Genomic DNA, 15139 nt, shown 5'->3' with positions numbered 1-15139 from the left:
AAATCTTCCCTTTCTTTTCATCTGTCCACCTCTGTCCGTCCTCTCACGTCTCCCTTCCCTCGAATCACCCATGGACCCTACGCGACACGCGTTGTATGTCCGGCTCGTCCCTTTGCTCTCGCTTTTTTGTATGCCCAATGAGCGGCACACGTGGGCAGCTGGCGAGTGAGATATAAAGAGAGGGAGAAAAGTCCTCAAAAGACACAAAGGACGTCCGCATGCATTAAAGGGTAATGATGCCCCCGTGACGGTGGTGATAGTGATGGTGGTGGTTTGGACTGTGGTAGCTGATTTCCCGCTTGACGTTTGAAAATTCGTCCTGCCACGCGACGCCGCCGCTGCCGACGTTCTTCGTGGAGCGAGGTATAATGTTTTACTCATGGCGGCGTTTAGGAACAACGACGGACGGACTTGCATGCTAATTTCGTGCAGACGGTATAAACTGGAGAGACTTTTCCTTCCCTTCCGGTGCCGTGAACGTGTCGAGGCAAAAGTATGCTTTATCTATTATTCCGTGGATAAATTTGAGGGACAAGAGCGCATACCTGCTTTTCCGTGCTTCTCACGAAAGGGGTTTTAAGTTTCTTAAGACTTTTAAATTGGATATTCAGTATTCCGTGCCGACGACCACCGAGTCGTAATAGCATTAATCCGGTATGTACTGTAAACGATTGTCAACTTAATTTACGTTTAATTAAATCGTTGCCGCTTTTAACGACGTTTTTCATTTTGAAATATAAATTTATATTAAATTAAAGTCGATGTCAGATTAAAAAAAACTTACGAGCCGATGATGCAAATATTAAAAATTTTAAAGAATACGTATGTATTAATGTATTTAAATGTATACGCTGCGTATACTTAAAAGTAATTAAATTCATTTATATTTGATTAAATCAACATCTTTATTTAATCGGATATGTGTGGTAAGATTTAGATTCAATTAAATTGTAAAAGTCTCGTCTAATTGAAATTTTCAATGGCTTATTCGCTGATAAAAAAGAAATCAAAAGGCTCACAAAATTATTAATTGGCATTAATTGATATTAATTGGCATTACGAGCACGAAATGATTTCTTACGATCATTCAAAGGTAGGATAAAGTTTTTACTTCTTATCGATTAAGTTCTATGTAGTACGTTATGGTATTCTGATGTAAAGAATAAAAAATGTAGATAAGAGTATAACAAATAATCTCGTAAAAAAGAACAAAGGCTGATAAGAGTCAATTGTCGTAATAAAAATAAATAAAATAAAAGTCTTTAAAAATAACACATATATTAATAGGAATAAAAATAAGAAAATTACGTCGTGTCTAAATGACGAGTCTTATTTTACTTATCTGACAGTATGTGATTGTGTGGTTTTACTTACTTTTTTATTTCATTCCATACTACCGATTATCTATTTGTTTGACATGGATCTTTTTAATTTTGACGCAGAGGAGAGTTTTTTATCGGAGAGACGTAACTTACTTGTTTTTATCTCATAAGTCAGAAGACATATAACATTTTTTGTCCTCTATAGAATAACGAGATTTCTTCTCGATCGGTCATCCAATCGTTTGATGAGCAACTCAGTTTCTCTGATCATCTTCTCATCATTTTTTATTGCCATTTATACGTATAATTTCATTTATATTACAAATGTTAACGTTACATTTAAAGTTTTCCTGCGTTTCATATTGTGCATCTGATGAGGATCAAAACGATGGACCGAAACATGTTATGATATGTTCTACATTGTGTAGAGTCTTATTGTCTTTGTAATTTTCCTATTTTTATTCTTATCAATACAGATGTGTTATTTTTAAAGCTTTTATTTTATTTATTTTTATCACGAAAATTGACTCTTATTAGCCTTTGTTCTTTTTTAATGTATTTTTATATCAAGAGTCCTTTTATCTCTTTCAATATAAATAAATAAATTTAGATATAGCGGTTTTACTATACTACAGTGGCTATATTTTAGTAAAAAAATCTTAATCGATAATTTTTACAAGAGAATTTTATCTGTTAAACATGCCATAAACGTGGATGCAGAAACAATGAATCCGGTTACTTTGATATACAACAGAACATACTCATATGAATGCCATCTAATGACGATATCAAGGCGAAATAATAGGTATTTAAATAATAGCAGGGAATGCCGAAAGTATCATATGCACAAAGTGTTTTTTAAAAGCATCTCGAGAACGTCGCACAGTCATCAAAGAATTTCATGGCACACTCAGGTACAGCTACGCGCGGAATTGATTGCAGCTTGTGGGTAACGTTTAGAGCTTCGTGTCGAGGCGACCGGCTCTATAAAGTCGCCACGGCGGAAATTATAACTCGGATGCCGCGGCGGACCACGTAAAATGCCGCCTTTTTACGAAATAATTTACCGGCTGGACTCGTTAGCGCAGCATTCAGAGTGAGACGCAAAGGAGAGGGCCTTGTTAGGCCACGCGTGCTTGACCACCACGTTTGGTCGAGTCACCGATTTTTCGGCGAGAAAGAAAACGTTTAATGCCCACCGCGCTTCTCCCCCTCCTTCTTTCTCACGACTCGTTTGATGACCTGCAATTTGCATAAAGTCATCATATAGCCGCCAAAACGGTCACGCGAATTGACACGTCCGGGAAACTTTAATAAGTTTCGGCGTAACAACATTCGAGATGCCATATATATTCTTCATTTTATTTAATATTCGCACCTTGTAATTTCGAAAATACTTATATTCTTACATGATTAGCATATTCTGGGACAGCGGGTATCGTTAAATATTCGCGCGTAATACCGGTTGTACTGAGAATTTTATTTGCAGGATTCACAAACAAATTTGATATGCCATTAAAGAAGGCAATCAAACTTCAAAGAACCAAGGCTGCACTTTTTGAATTTAAAATGTAGTTTTTCGAAGCATAAAATATTTCTTATCGCATGATTCCCTGCAGTGTGAAGCTGGTTGATGACTTTCAATTAACGTAATAGTCAGCTAATAATGTTCGGATTCTTATATAAATTATAGTATATTAAAAAGGCAAGTGAATTCAATGATATTTATCGTGAATATATGCGAAAGCTGTCTTATACATTTATATATTTCTAAATAGATTGCATTCTTACTTCATTTTATATCCTACCTTTATTAGATATAAATTTTTAAATAGATATTAAGAAAAAAGATTATATTTTTATTTAAAACAATATCTCCTGCGCTTTATAATCTATTTTAGAACGTAAAAATATAACAGGTGTTATTAGAGCAAAAGAGCTTAACTTAAAAAATGAACTACTTCTCAATAATATATTTTAACGTATTCAAATTTCTACAAAGACTCCAAATTCGTAACATGAGTAAGACTAAAAGCTTTCTGCAATTTAGAAAACGGTTATGGTTTCATAGCGCTAATGGGAGTAAAAGCGTTGCGAGTAAAAGCAATATTCGCTCCTGTTTGCAGTTTCTAATATGGAGTCACGACATACTAATTAATTTATCCCTTGAAGTTTTCTCTTTAAGAAAGTCTCATGTTAGTCGCATCACTTACGAAATGGCTCTACATTTCCAAACGATTAATACGAAGTACTTAGACTATTGTGAGAATTGTCTTATGTCCTGCAATTTTCACTCTGAAAGCAAAAATTAATATTGTTTTTCTTATATTTGTGATATATAAGTTTATTATAACTAAGTTCATAGATTTCTTTAAAAGTTTAATTGAATTTTAACTCAATTAAAAAAATTTTCAAAAATAATTATAATAAAGTTTTAATCCACGGTTTCAAGGATGTTCAAGAAGTTTAATATATTTAAGATATAAAAGATGTGCTAGAAATGAGAATGAAATCACGGAACGGATGTAGTTTCAAAGTATAACAGACTGGCCTTCCGTAGCTTCGAACGTTCTTTATGGCACTAACATGAGGGATGAAAAGGGAAGATATAAAGGCTCGAAATATGATCGTATACCACCAAGTTTCGAAGTGTATCTACTGTTTCAGCGGATGGATCCGTGCGCGTCGTCCATTTTCCGCGGGCCATTCACATAGAAAAGGATTTCAATTTCGCTTCTCTACTAACTTTTCATGGCAGCTAGAAAGAAAGTCAGAGTAAGAGGAAGAGAGTCGCGGTACGGAAATGCGGAGACGCAGCACCGTGGATAAACGATCGAGATAACGGACTTTATGATTCTATAGGATTACGGATCCCACGGCCGTTGCATAAATTCTATCGCGCGTATAATGTAAAGCTAATACGCCGGTTCTTCAAGTCCTCGCGATGGTTGGGATGGGGATAGCAACGGGTAAAGGGGAGCATATAGGTATGGTTGGCGGTTGGAGACAGAGCGATGGGAATAAAGGGATAAAGAACAGAAAGGCGTACGGAAAGAAGTACGGAGGCAAAGGAGGGCAAGCAGCAGGAAGACTACCGGGGAATACCTGGGAATAGTAAATTTCCGCTGTATCGTTATTAGCATACAAGTATTTAGAATGAATTATGGGCCAGGCCGCTTATTCCCGAGGGTGGATATATTCGGTACAGGCACTCCGGGCGTTCTTCCTACGTCAGGTGTATCCCTTAGGAGGTAACATTATGTTGTCTTGCATATTTCATCCTTTCACTCTCTCGATCTCCTGACGCGTTTCGTCGCGAAAGGGAGCAGAGAGAGAGAGAGAGAGAGAGAGAGAGAGAGAGAGAGAGGGGGGGGGAAGAAGCGAGCACGCGTGGGCACTTAAAACCGCGACATTATGAGCGCGAAAGGTGCAACGTGAGCCGCTGCCATCAAGAAGGTCTAGAAGGTGCACGATCTCCTCTTCCTCCTTCTCTTTCACCCGCGACGTTCTACCTGCTTTCTAAGCTGCTCGAATTTATGATCAGTTTACTGAGGCTGGAGGATCGATTCTGTGGCTCATATGCGAGCGCCGACCGCCGCCGTTAAGCATTAAGGCATAACACGCCTGTACAGCGATCGTTAAAACCTGACCCGACAAATGACTCAGGTCGCGAAATCGCCGTTAATCGTTGCGCCCGCGTTCTTACAATCCAGAATACGATGATTAATCCACTTTTGTGCTCGTTTCTATGGTCGAACCCGGCGTTCCTACTTTATTAATCATTCCGGGGTCCGATGTCATCTGGATGCCGAGAGATCGCCGTCGAGCGGTTCTAACGAGTAGCGATCGTTAATTCAGCTAAAAAAAACGCACCGCTAAACTGGTTTGTGTTGCTTTAACGGAAAAATGGTATAATCATGTAAAACATGTGTGTTATACGAAGCATAATTAAACGTCTATCGAGTTAAAGAGAGTCAGCATTTTATAGACAACCTATGAATTATTTTCCGTTTTTAATTAACTTCGTACAACTTCGTTTACACGGATATTTTATTAGAAAACCGTAAGACGTATGGCACAAAAACATCACCTAATCGTTCCTTTCTTTTCTACATCGCTTCTTTTCCTTTCCGTAGTTTCTTCTTTTTCTTTGTGAAACTATAGAGAGAGAGAAGAGAGAGAGAGAGAGAGGGGGGGGGGAGAGGTGTACAGCTACACACGGTCGCGCGCGGCAATTAGAAAACCATTATCTCACGGAGTGCGGCGATGCGCGTTCAACCATTGTACAACAAGCACACGTAAGGGGTGGAAGAAGAGTGGTAGATTCCCATGGAGTTAGTACACCTTCTGCGTTCGGGGGTAGATGAATGTCCAGCAATCAGGTGCAGGGACCCCCGACTGCCTCTGAATCTATCCGCCGGCAGCTGGCTGTTACGTTCTCGTTGACGCGGAGCCATCATCGTGCCTACGGCCCTCCCGCTGTTTCGTTTTCATGTTTGGACACTGACAGGGAAACGAGCTTGAGAGAAGCTACTCCGAAACGGGAATCTCTTTAAAATAGAGGGACAGGAATTTTTTTTAAATTAACCGTGAACGACGTACGCCACGTTCCAGGCAAAGCGGCGGTGCAAAGTAGTCACAAGCAGAGATTTATAGTTACGATTCATAAATCCAAAAGGACCTTCATCTTATGATCAATTTTTTATTTAAGACCAAGAACTTTTCGGCTTTTAGCTTGTCGATTACATAAAGAAAACAGAGAAATATTTCATTCGTTAACATTGCCTTAAAGGTATTCTAAATTTGTCAGTTTTACCAATTAATTTTCTAACTGCCTTTACAGATAAAAAAATTTTTTTTCACAATTGAAATATAAACGGTAATATGTCGGTTCGCATTATGCCAAAAATGAAAAAAAGTTGAAAAATTAGTTTTATTACCAGCTTCTGGTATCGACTCGGAACAATATTTGCTTTATATACAAGTTTTATATTTTGTACGTATAAAATAATCTTAATTTGAACTAAAGGTTACATGAACAAATAATGTTGAGTTCTTAGGATTAGGCTTCGATATCTAATATGAAAGATTAGTTAGTTAAAAAATTTGTACGTATGTGTGCATGCACGTATATTGCTGATGTAGTAATGTGTACTGATGTGTCAATGACACATAAATCGTATGTATGTAAGTCCTACTGAATTAGTAAAGCAAACGACTTTAAGATCTCTAATTTAATAATGTATTATTCGGCATGTTATTAAAATAGAACCTTTTTACTTAGTAATGCTTCCGCATAACTATTATTAATCGTACGGTAATGATCAACAATAGCTTGCATTACTTTGTCTATCAATTTTTTCAATGATTGGCATATAGCATACAATTTATACATACAATTATTACTTGTAATATAATAACGGCGTAAATGCATGATATAGGAAATTTCAATTAAATAGATACCCAGAATGACGATGGAGATTTACAATGATGATGGTGTGTCATCGCGATTCTGCACGATACCCGCAGTAGCAAGCGATACTGAAAATGATAGCACCGGAAATTCATAGCGGCTGCTGCATACGCGCGGTTCACTCAGCCGCGTTAAATTTGGCCATAATGATTCGACGATCGTGCACGTTCATTTCCGAGGAGTTAATATTCAAAATGAACATTAACAGGACGCACGCTACTGTTAATCTCCAATGGCATGTGGGACCGTTCACGGTGCACCGGAGGTCGTTTTACTGCATTCGCGTTAATTATGCAAATGAATAATTAGCATTTCGATTATTTCGGCAACGTCACTGTCTACGTCGCGGAAAATTTATCGCGTCGATATTAATTTATTGTTTTTCTCTCGCACGCTCGACCCGAGCCAGCGGAATTTATCATTATCATCGCGATAATGTGAAACGGAACGCTCCACGTCGGGTGATAAAGTATCGATCATGAAACGAACCGTCGTCGTGTGGATTAATAACTAGATAATAATTTACGACCGGTTTGTCAGCAGTCAATCCTGCTGCGAAGTCGTCAAGAGAGTTGTAAAATTTGCGAGGCTCTGTCTCGTAATGAAGATATTATAAGTCGGGGCTAAAGATTGCGAGACTGTCAAACACGCCGTCGAAGATCTACGTCGGCTAATCATGGACATAATGGAAAGAAGGAAATTGAAGGATTTTCGGGCTGGAGAACTTTGTGACCCCCCGACGGAACGGAGAACACGGATCTACGAATATTAATCGTTCGAATTTACCGTCTACCGAAAGGCTGCTGCACGAATGGAAGAGTGATCAATGCGAATCGATTCAACCTGGCTGCAGAAATAAAAACTGTTAGTCCCTATGAATATATTCATATCCCTTCATCAATATTCAGAACCTATTTTCCTGACTGCGCTTAAATCCACTAAAATCGCGCGACATCGAACACGCTCGGCATTCGACGGAATGAAGCACGATCTTCGATTTCTCATAACGACAGTTTATGTCTTCTCAATTCATATTCCCATTCCCAAAAGCGTTGAAATATATGGATGTAACCATGATATGATGATCTCTCTCTCTCTCTCTTTCTCTCTCTCCTTTTATTTCTATATTTGCTTTTCACAACGGAACACGAATACATTTGACATAATGAATATACATATATCTTTACGAAAAAAATAGCCTACTCGGATCTCGTCCAAACACATTAATGATTCTGTGTAAATGGTAGTAAACATTCGTAAAACTAATTTACTCGAACTTGGCACCGGTTCGGTAGGAATCGAAATCGCATAGAAATGGAGGATCGGAGACTTCCTTGGACCATTTCCAATTCCGCTCGACTTCCTCCGCTCTCTTTCATCCGTCATTGCCTGTTGCGTTATTTTGCTACCTCGAAACTACGTGGATCCGGAACGTGAGTCGTATTTTGAGGGCCACGAGGATTAAAGAACTCTTGGCGAACCAGCCCACGTCTCGATCCGGAGGATTTAAGGCGTCTCCAACAAATAGATCGCTGCGCTAATGGATGGGAGTTCCGATTCGATATTGCCTTTCCCTAGCCCGGCGCTCCGAGCAGGAAATTAGCAAGTCTTAGGAGAGCTCCTGTTAATCGTCGGGGTGATTTCTGTGGCGTCGCTTTCGGACAATTTGCCGCGACGAAATTTCATTTGTCCCCTTCCTTCTGCGTGCCAACAGTCGTCGACGAACCCTTCGAGGGTCTCTTTTCGCTAATCCACCTTATTCACTCTTTATCTTCTTCCATTCGGCTCTTCGTCGTATTCGCTTTTCGTCGGAAATGGAGCTTACAGAATTAATCGATGCTATCCTGACTCCTCGGTCGAAATGCATGGAATCGTTTCACGGCTTCATCACGATCATTTCCACAGTGAGGGACGAGGCGACAATGAATGACAACGAATGAAGAGGGAAATCAGATTTCGTCCGACGTTTCTCGGAGCCGGATTAGAAAAGAATGAACTCGTACGAGTATAAAATTGAGGGACATCTTAAAGTAAGCGTAGAAAAATTGCTTTGAATATTTTTCTAATTTCATTACAAGGCAAAGAGTAGAGGAAGGAATATCTTTTCTTTTACAAAAAAATTTTAATTCTTATTGAAGATAAAATTTGATCGTTTATTTTATGACTGGTATTAAGATATTATTATAAACGAAAATTATTATCAAGTATGTTTTCACCAATATTTTTTAAGTATACAAATTTGTGAAAGTGCAGATTGTTTGACGGAATACGCGCTAATATAAATTACGGACTGTATAATTGAAATCCACTGCTCTCCCGTCGGCGATTTATATTCTAATTTCCCGATGTAATTACAGATATCATGGCGAAATTACACGCTGGTTTGAACGGTATCGATAGCGCCCGCGCACTGCACCCTTTGACAATTTTCACGTTGCAGCTGCGTTCGCGTGTCCGTTCTCCAATCTCGTTTGTCACTTGACGAGCCCGCGTAATTAAAAGGGATATATGTTATGAGAGAAAAGGAGATATGCTCACCTTGTGCGTTAATGTATCACGTATATCCGCTCGTATGCTCTATTATCAGCGACCGTACGCGCACACACCAATGACCACTTATATATATATATATGTTCCTCACTTTGATACAATATTGATACAAATTAAAAAAAAATTTTTTTCACACGTACACCTCTCTTGGCAAGACGCTATTTACAAGCCTCTAAGCTCACACAATCCTACGTGCTACGTGCTACATGAATATTTATTTAGAAAAATGCAAAACTACCGGTGGGCATCTCGATCGCGACGATATCGGCGCGGATATCGGTATCACTGGCTATCGACGGCCGCGTCTCTTCTCGCACTGGGTCCACGAGGTGCCCATTGAGGAAACGCGACGCGGTAAGGAACAACGTACCCAACTAACACCGTACCGTCACGGCGCCACGGCACTAACTGACAGGCTGACGAGAAACTCCAGTTGGTCGACGGCGAGATGGCCGAGGGGAGGGGAAGTAACCCGCGCGGCGCTCTCGACCCTCTCTCACACAGTCTCGTGTCCTTGTCTGATCCCATGCATTCTCTTCGTCCCGCTTACGGTTTTCGCCCTCCGTCACCATCTAGTGGTAAATCGGCGTACCCTGGCGAGCGCGCGCGCGCGCGCCTACTCCACCCCCGTGGCGAACGGAAGAGAGGGAACGAAACGAGCACGTGAGGCTGGTAAAGAGCGAGGGGTGGCGAACGGAGCGTGGGGGGTCAGTCGAGGCCCGTATATGGGGGCGAGGTTGCAAAATATGTTGTAGAAATGGGGTGGCGGATGAATGCGGTCGCCTGTAGACTAGCGATTTTATTGATCTTTTTTCCACCCTTCAGACGTGTATACGCGCGGCTCGCTTAATTAAGCGACCGGACTAAGGTCGTGTACACCTTTGGCCAAGTATTTCGACAAGGGCGTTGGTTAATGAGATAACTTTTCGCAACAATTTTTCGTTGTTATTCCGAAAACAATTGATATGTGTATGGTGTATAGTCCGACCGCGATCGACCCAGCTCCCGATATAGCTCGGACAATTGATAGAAATGCATTCCATGCACGTACAGTTTCTGCATCCGTTTTTAGGCGCCGCAATAAATTTTTCACGAATCAAGCAAATGCGAGCAATTAATTTTATTTAGTCCGTCTATTGTATATGATAACGTGAAAAATATTGATGGCCAGTGTAAAAACATAAATCACTGTAATATTAAATCGATATAAATTGACGTAAATGATTAGTAGCATAAGAACGTAATGAAAACAGATGTATCGCCATCCGTTTTTTGACTGACGGAACATTATCGGCCGATCGTAAATTTTCGGACGTCATCATTCGTAATAATTTATTAGCACTTTGGACGTGAAAATCCATAAGACCTACGTGAAATTGTGAGATATTGTGTCTTATCACTTTCTGGTTCCACCTCGTTCGATCCCGAGGGCAAACCAGTAGGATTCGAATTAGTGTTTATGGCACCCATGGGCGACAAAATCCCTTTTTGCGGAACGGTTGCAATAGTCCAACAAGCGTTAGACGTCGGTATCATCATTTTTCCTAATACCACTTTGATAGATATTTAAGTTTACTTTGCGGGAAAAATATTTATACACACACACACATACATGTATATATATCATATCATAAGAACTCACACATTTGTTATTATATAACGATCAACTAACTGTTGAATTGCACTTCGGGGGATTTAACTGCACCAGCATGCGTTCCAACTGTCCGATATTTTCTGTCCTAATCGGGAAATCGGTCACGCCGTAAATCTTTAAATAAACACGATTAATCGTTCCCGACAAGTTTACGTCCCAACCTTCACAGCCGCGGCGTAGCGAGCTTAAAATGGATTTACTCGATCCGAATGCATTAACGACGGGAGAGAAGTAGTTGCTACTCTCAAAGAGTCCTCCGGCTGGGAGCGAGTGCTAATTAGCGATTCGATCACGAAGCTTCCGGCGCCAGTAGACAACGTCGTCACCTCCACCGGATTCTCTTTGATCCTCTCCTATCTCCGTTTCGTTCTCTTATTCGCGTCTCCCTTCTCCGCCAACCTTTCCGCCGTCATGCTGTAGATATCACATATAGACGGCACATATACAGATGTCTAGATGCAGCAAGATCATATACTTTTGCAGCAGCGTGTCAAAAAGCAACTTACTCGACAAAAAACACGCTCTCTTGTTCTTCAGAGGCTTAGATTTATATGATAAAGCTAATATGATCGCATTATGAATAACAACGCACAAAGAAAAATCTTTTTTCGTTGATATTTGTATATTATTTGCTTTCAGGATTATCTTTGAAATAATGTGCATGATAAAATATTTTATTTAAAAGTTATGTGTACTGTCAATCCTATTTCACAAAAATATTATTTGTTCAAATATAAATTACATAAAATATATATGTATATATATGCGTGCGTTTATAAATTACCTGTTTATGTAGTGTTCATGAATTATTGCATTTCCTGATTTCGCAAGATTAAAGCGTACCAACTAAATTACGACGGGACAACAAATGAATTGTTCTTGGGTAATTATATCGTAGGATTAGGAAATGTGATGCAAAAGTCAATGAATACAAAATGCGTAGCACAAGGGATGAAAAAGCAAAGGATTACGCGGTATGATCACCGGCGTTTCGTCTTCACCAGAAAGATGTTTCGTCTTCCCCTCAACATCGCATTTCGAATCTCATCTGCCTACTCGCCCTTCCGCAGACCAATCCGTGTACGCAAAAGGGGGAGGACATGCGCCCGCAGACAAGAGATCTAATATACCCGTCGGTTACATTAGCCGGATTTAATTTAAGCTCCAACCCTACTACGTAAGCGTGCCGCTTATGCTCTCTGCCTACAGAGTGAGAACACACATTAGCTCGGGAAGAAGGAAATCCTCCGAGACGGCATAAACTGACGAAGAAGGTGAAAGAGAGACAGACAAAAGGTAGGGATACGTGCGGTAGCGAGAGACGCCGTTTATTGTAATTGCGCTGTCGCGAGCGAGCAAAGCGCCGCTTTCCATGGCTAACTGAGTATTCGCTAATGCTCGACCATTTCAGAAGAGAGACAGCTTCATTAACGGCAAAAAAATCGTCCCTCTTCTTCGTTCTGCCTTACTTTTTGCTCTCTCTCCACGTTGAATCTGGTCAGCAGCACCCGGAGTTTTTATTAGTTCATCCCAGCTGAAGTTTGGAATGCCACTTAACGATCGACATACACTTCACTTCGAAATCAATATATATTATCGAAGATCGAAGACATCTTTCTCGAAATGAAGATAGTGGGTAGCTGATGCGTACTGCTTCGTACGGAAGAACGTCAAGATATTTCCTCTCGTGACTTGCTGTTTGCCCGCCATTCGGTCGCCTTTCTTTTTCATACGTCGACAAATACGACAGTCTAAGAAGAAGAGAGACAGACGAGGCTAAGCTCATATTTATTTATGAGAGAGGAAGTGGCGTGCGGTTTGTCTGCCTGCCGTGGAAATATACATCCTTGCCGCGAGTAACGCGTAAACGCGAGGGGGGCCACGAGGTGTTCGCGAAAAGTTGCGCGCCGCGCCGTGGGTTCCTACTGTTCCTAGTGCCGCGGAAAACTTTCGACGCCCCGGAGCGAAATCGCACGTTTCATTGTTACTTTTGTACGTTTTTGAGCGACGATATGGTAGACGCTCAGCCGCCGTCGCCGCCGAATGTATGGCGCAAATAAAACTGCCACGTCGAGCGAAGTTACCGTAACCGTTTTTAGTGCTTTATGACATCCGTAAATCTTCGCTGCCGCAGGAAGAGGCTCGAATCCTTCCGAGGATACTGACTATCTCTACCGAAAATTGACGAGGTCACTGTGTCGAGGAAACGAAGTTCCTCGCGATCCGCGCTGAATAATCGCGCCGGACATCGGAGTCACGTATGAACTCTTCCTTAGACCCGCGCAAAAAAGATCTATCGCTAAAGTTCCCGGCGTCCGTCGTTATCACATGTTGTTTGCCGATTCTGTTTTCTTTGCTTATTATTTATGAAATTGTGATTTCTTCGTTTCCCACGAGAGGAAATAAATGTTTATGCGGCGATTCAAGCTCGTGAATGTATTGAAAGTATTTCTATCCCACACAATACACTTTATGCGAGAGATGTTCTGGGAATGTCTTTAGAAAATTCAGAGGAATGTCCTTTGGACATCTTTAAGACGTCCCTTGGAAGTGTGCGCTGTATAGAATACGTGCAAATTGTATTAGAAAAAGGATTAAAACTAGTATTCATAGTCAATTCTTATATTTAAAAATGTCTTAAATACACTGAAAAAAATTAAATTTTAATAAATATTTGTTTGAATAGTTTCTAAGTAAATGTTTATTATATATATTTATTTGATACAAAAGCCATTAATTTGATTTAACTGCCATTTTTTTATTGAGTAAATGTTTATTAATATTATCCCTTACCGTACCATCTACATTTTGGTGCCTCATCCATACCATCAAGGGTCACTAGAGTGTCTTCGTTTTTTTCACCTCTTCAAAATAATTCAAAAAATTTCTAAAAATTCACCAACATACTTTCAACTTTCTAGAATAAATATTGACTCTTTATTTTGGAAAATAATAAAATGTAGTATAATTTATAATTACCCCACAAAAGACTCAAAGAAACTTGCACGAATAGGAATCGCTCGGTCACTAGTTACCCATATTAGTACGGTAAGGGTTATTCAAAGAAATATGTATTAAGATTTAGTAAGTTTTCTTTTCAGTGTATAATCTGAAAATGTTATAAACCAATCACTGAGAGTCGTAGTAGAATATTAAAACGTTATTTAAGACAGTTTGAAAATAAGAATCGATTGAATACCTGCCTAAGCTTTCTAAAATATTAACTTGATCCTTTAGAGGTAGGTACGTGAGAAAAAAATAAGAAAGTTGGAAAAAATAAAAAAAAGGCCAAGAAAAAAGTTTTCGTGAAAGTTAAAATGTGTAGAATATACTATTTCTCGGAAATTTATGACACTTATAAGTTCTTGGGTGTTCTGTTTCTATAACAATGCACCTAATTTGTGCCGAAATAACATATATTTTAACCCAAAATCTGTAGGAGGTAACACTTGAAAAGATTACGTAAGTTTCCGAGTCTTTTAACAATCGTCCCGTTAGGAGATCCTTTTAATATCCTTTCGTGAGTTTTCTAAGGTTTTAGACCTTCTGACCTAGGTTTCGCAAGAAAAAAATATAGAAGAAGTCGGTCAGTAGGGTAAACTAAATGTTACCTCCCATAACGTATCAGACTACAACAGTATACCTTCGGAATGCTATTGTTTTACATGCTGTAAATCTTCGCTACTGTATAGAAGAAGAAATAGAAATTCTCGCCACCAGTTGATTTCAAAATACGAAGGGAAGTCTCAAAAGAAACTTTTTATATGACGGTTTTAAAAGGATTGCGATGTATGACTACGTGCGAAAAATCGAGTTAAAAGAAACATCAAACTGTTTCAATCTATTGTTGCATATTGCATAGAAATACTAAAGTTTATTGGTTTTCTTTGTGAATTCCGATGATGTCATATATGTATACCTAGATAATATATGTACTAATCTCTTAATCTAATTTTGTTTTCATTTTTTGTACAAGAAGCTGTTTACGTACTCGAATATTTAATATTTTTTCTTTATTAATTGAATTAGAGTATAGATTTTTATTATCAGTGTTAAAATAAAAAATTTATTTAAATTATTATTAACAATTACTTTTTCGTATTGAATGTCATTATCACAGCTAAAAATGTAAATTATAAT

General features: G+C 39.3%; 1 protein-coding gene across 2 annotated transcripts in view; it reads right to left on the bottom strand.

The window, feature by feature from the left end:
• The window catches only part of LOC108769371 (discoidin domain-containing receptor 2), a 105449-nt gene extending 96057 nt beyond the window's left edge, over positions 1 to 9392 (bottom strand). For both annotated transcript variants that reach the window (XM_018520310.1, XM_018520306.1), the window contains exon 1: positions 9334 to 9392. The gene's annotated coding sequence lies outside the window, so the exon portion shown is untranslated. The remainder of the gene's footprint in view (positions 1 to 9333) is intronic.
• Positions 9393 to 15139: the final 5747 nt, after the last annotated feature.

Source organism: Trachymyrmex cornetzi, unplaced genomic scaffold (genome assembly GCF_001594075.2).
Source record: "Trachymyrmex cornetzi isolate Tcor2-1 unplaced genomic scaffold, Tcor1.1 scaffold9, whole genome shotgun sequence".
NCBI lineage: Eukaryota > Metazoa > Arthropoda > Insecta > Hymenoptera > Formicidae > Trachymyrmex > Trachymyrmex cornetzi.
The sequence above is the reverse complement of the archived record's forward strand: the minus strand, read 5'-3'. Positions and strand labels throughout refer to the sequence as shown.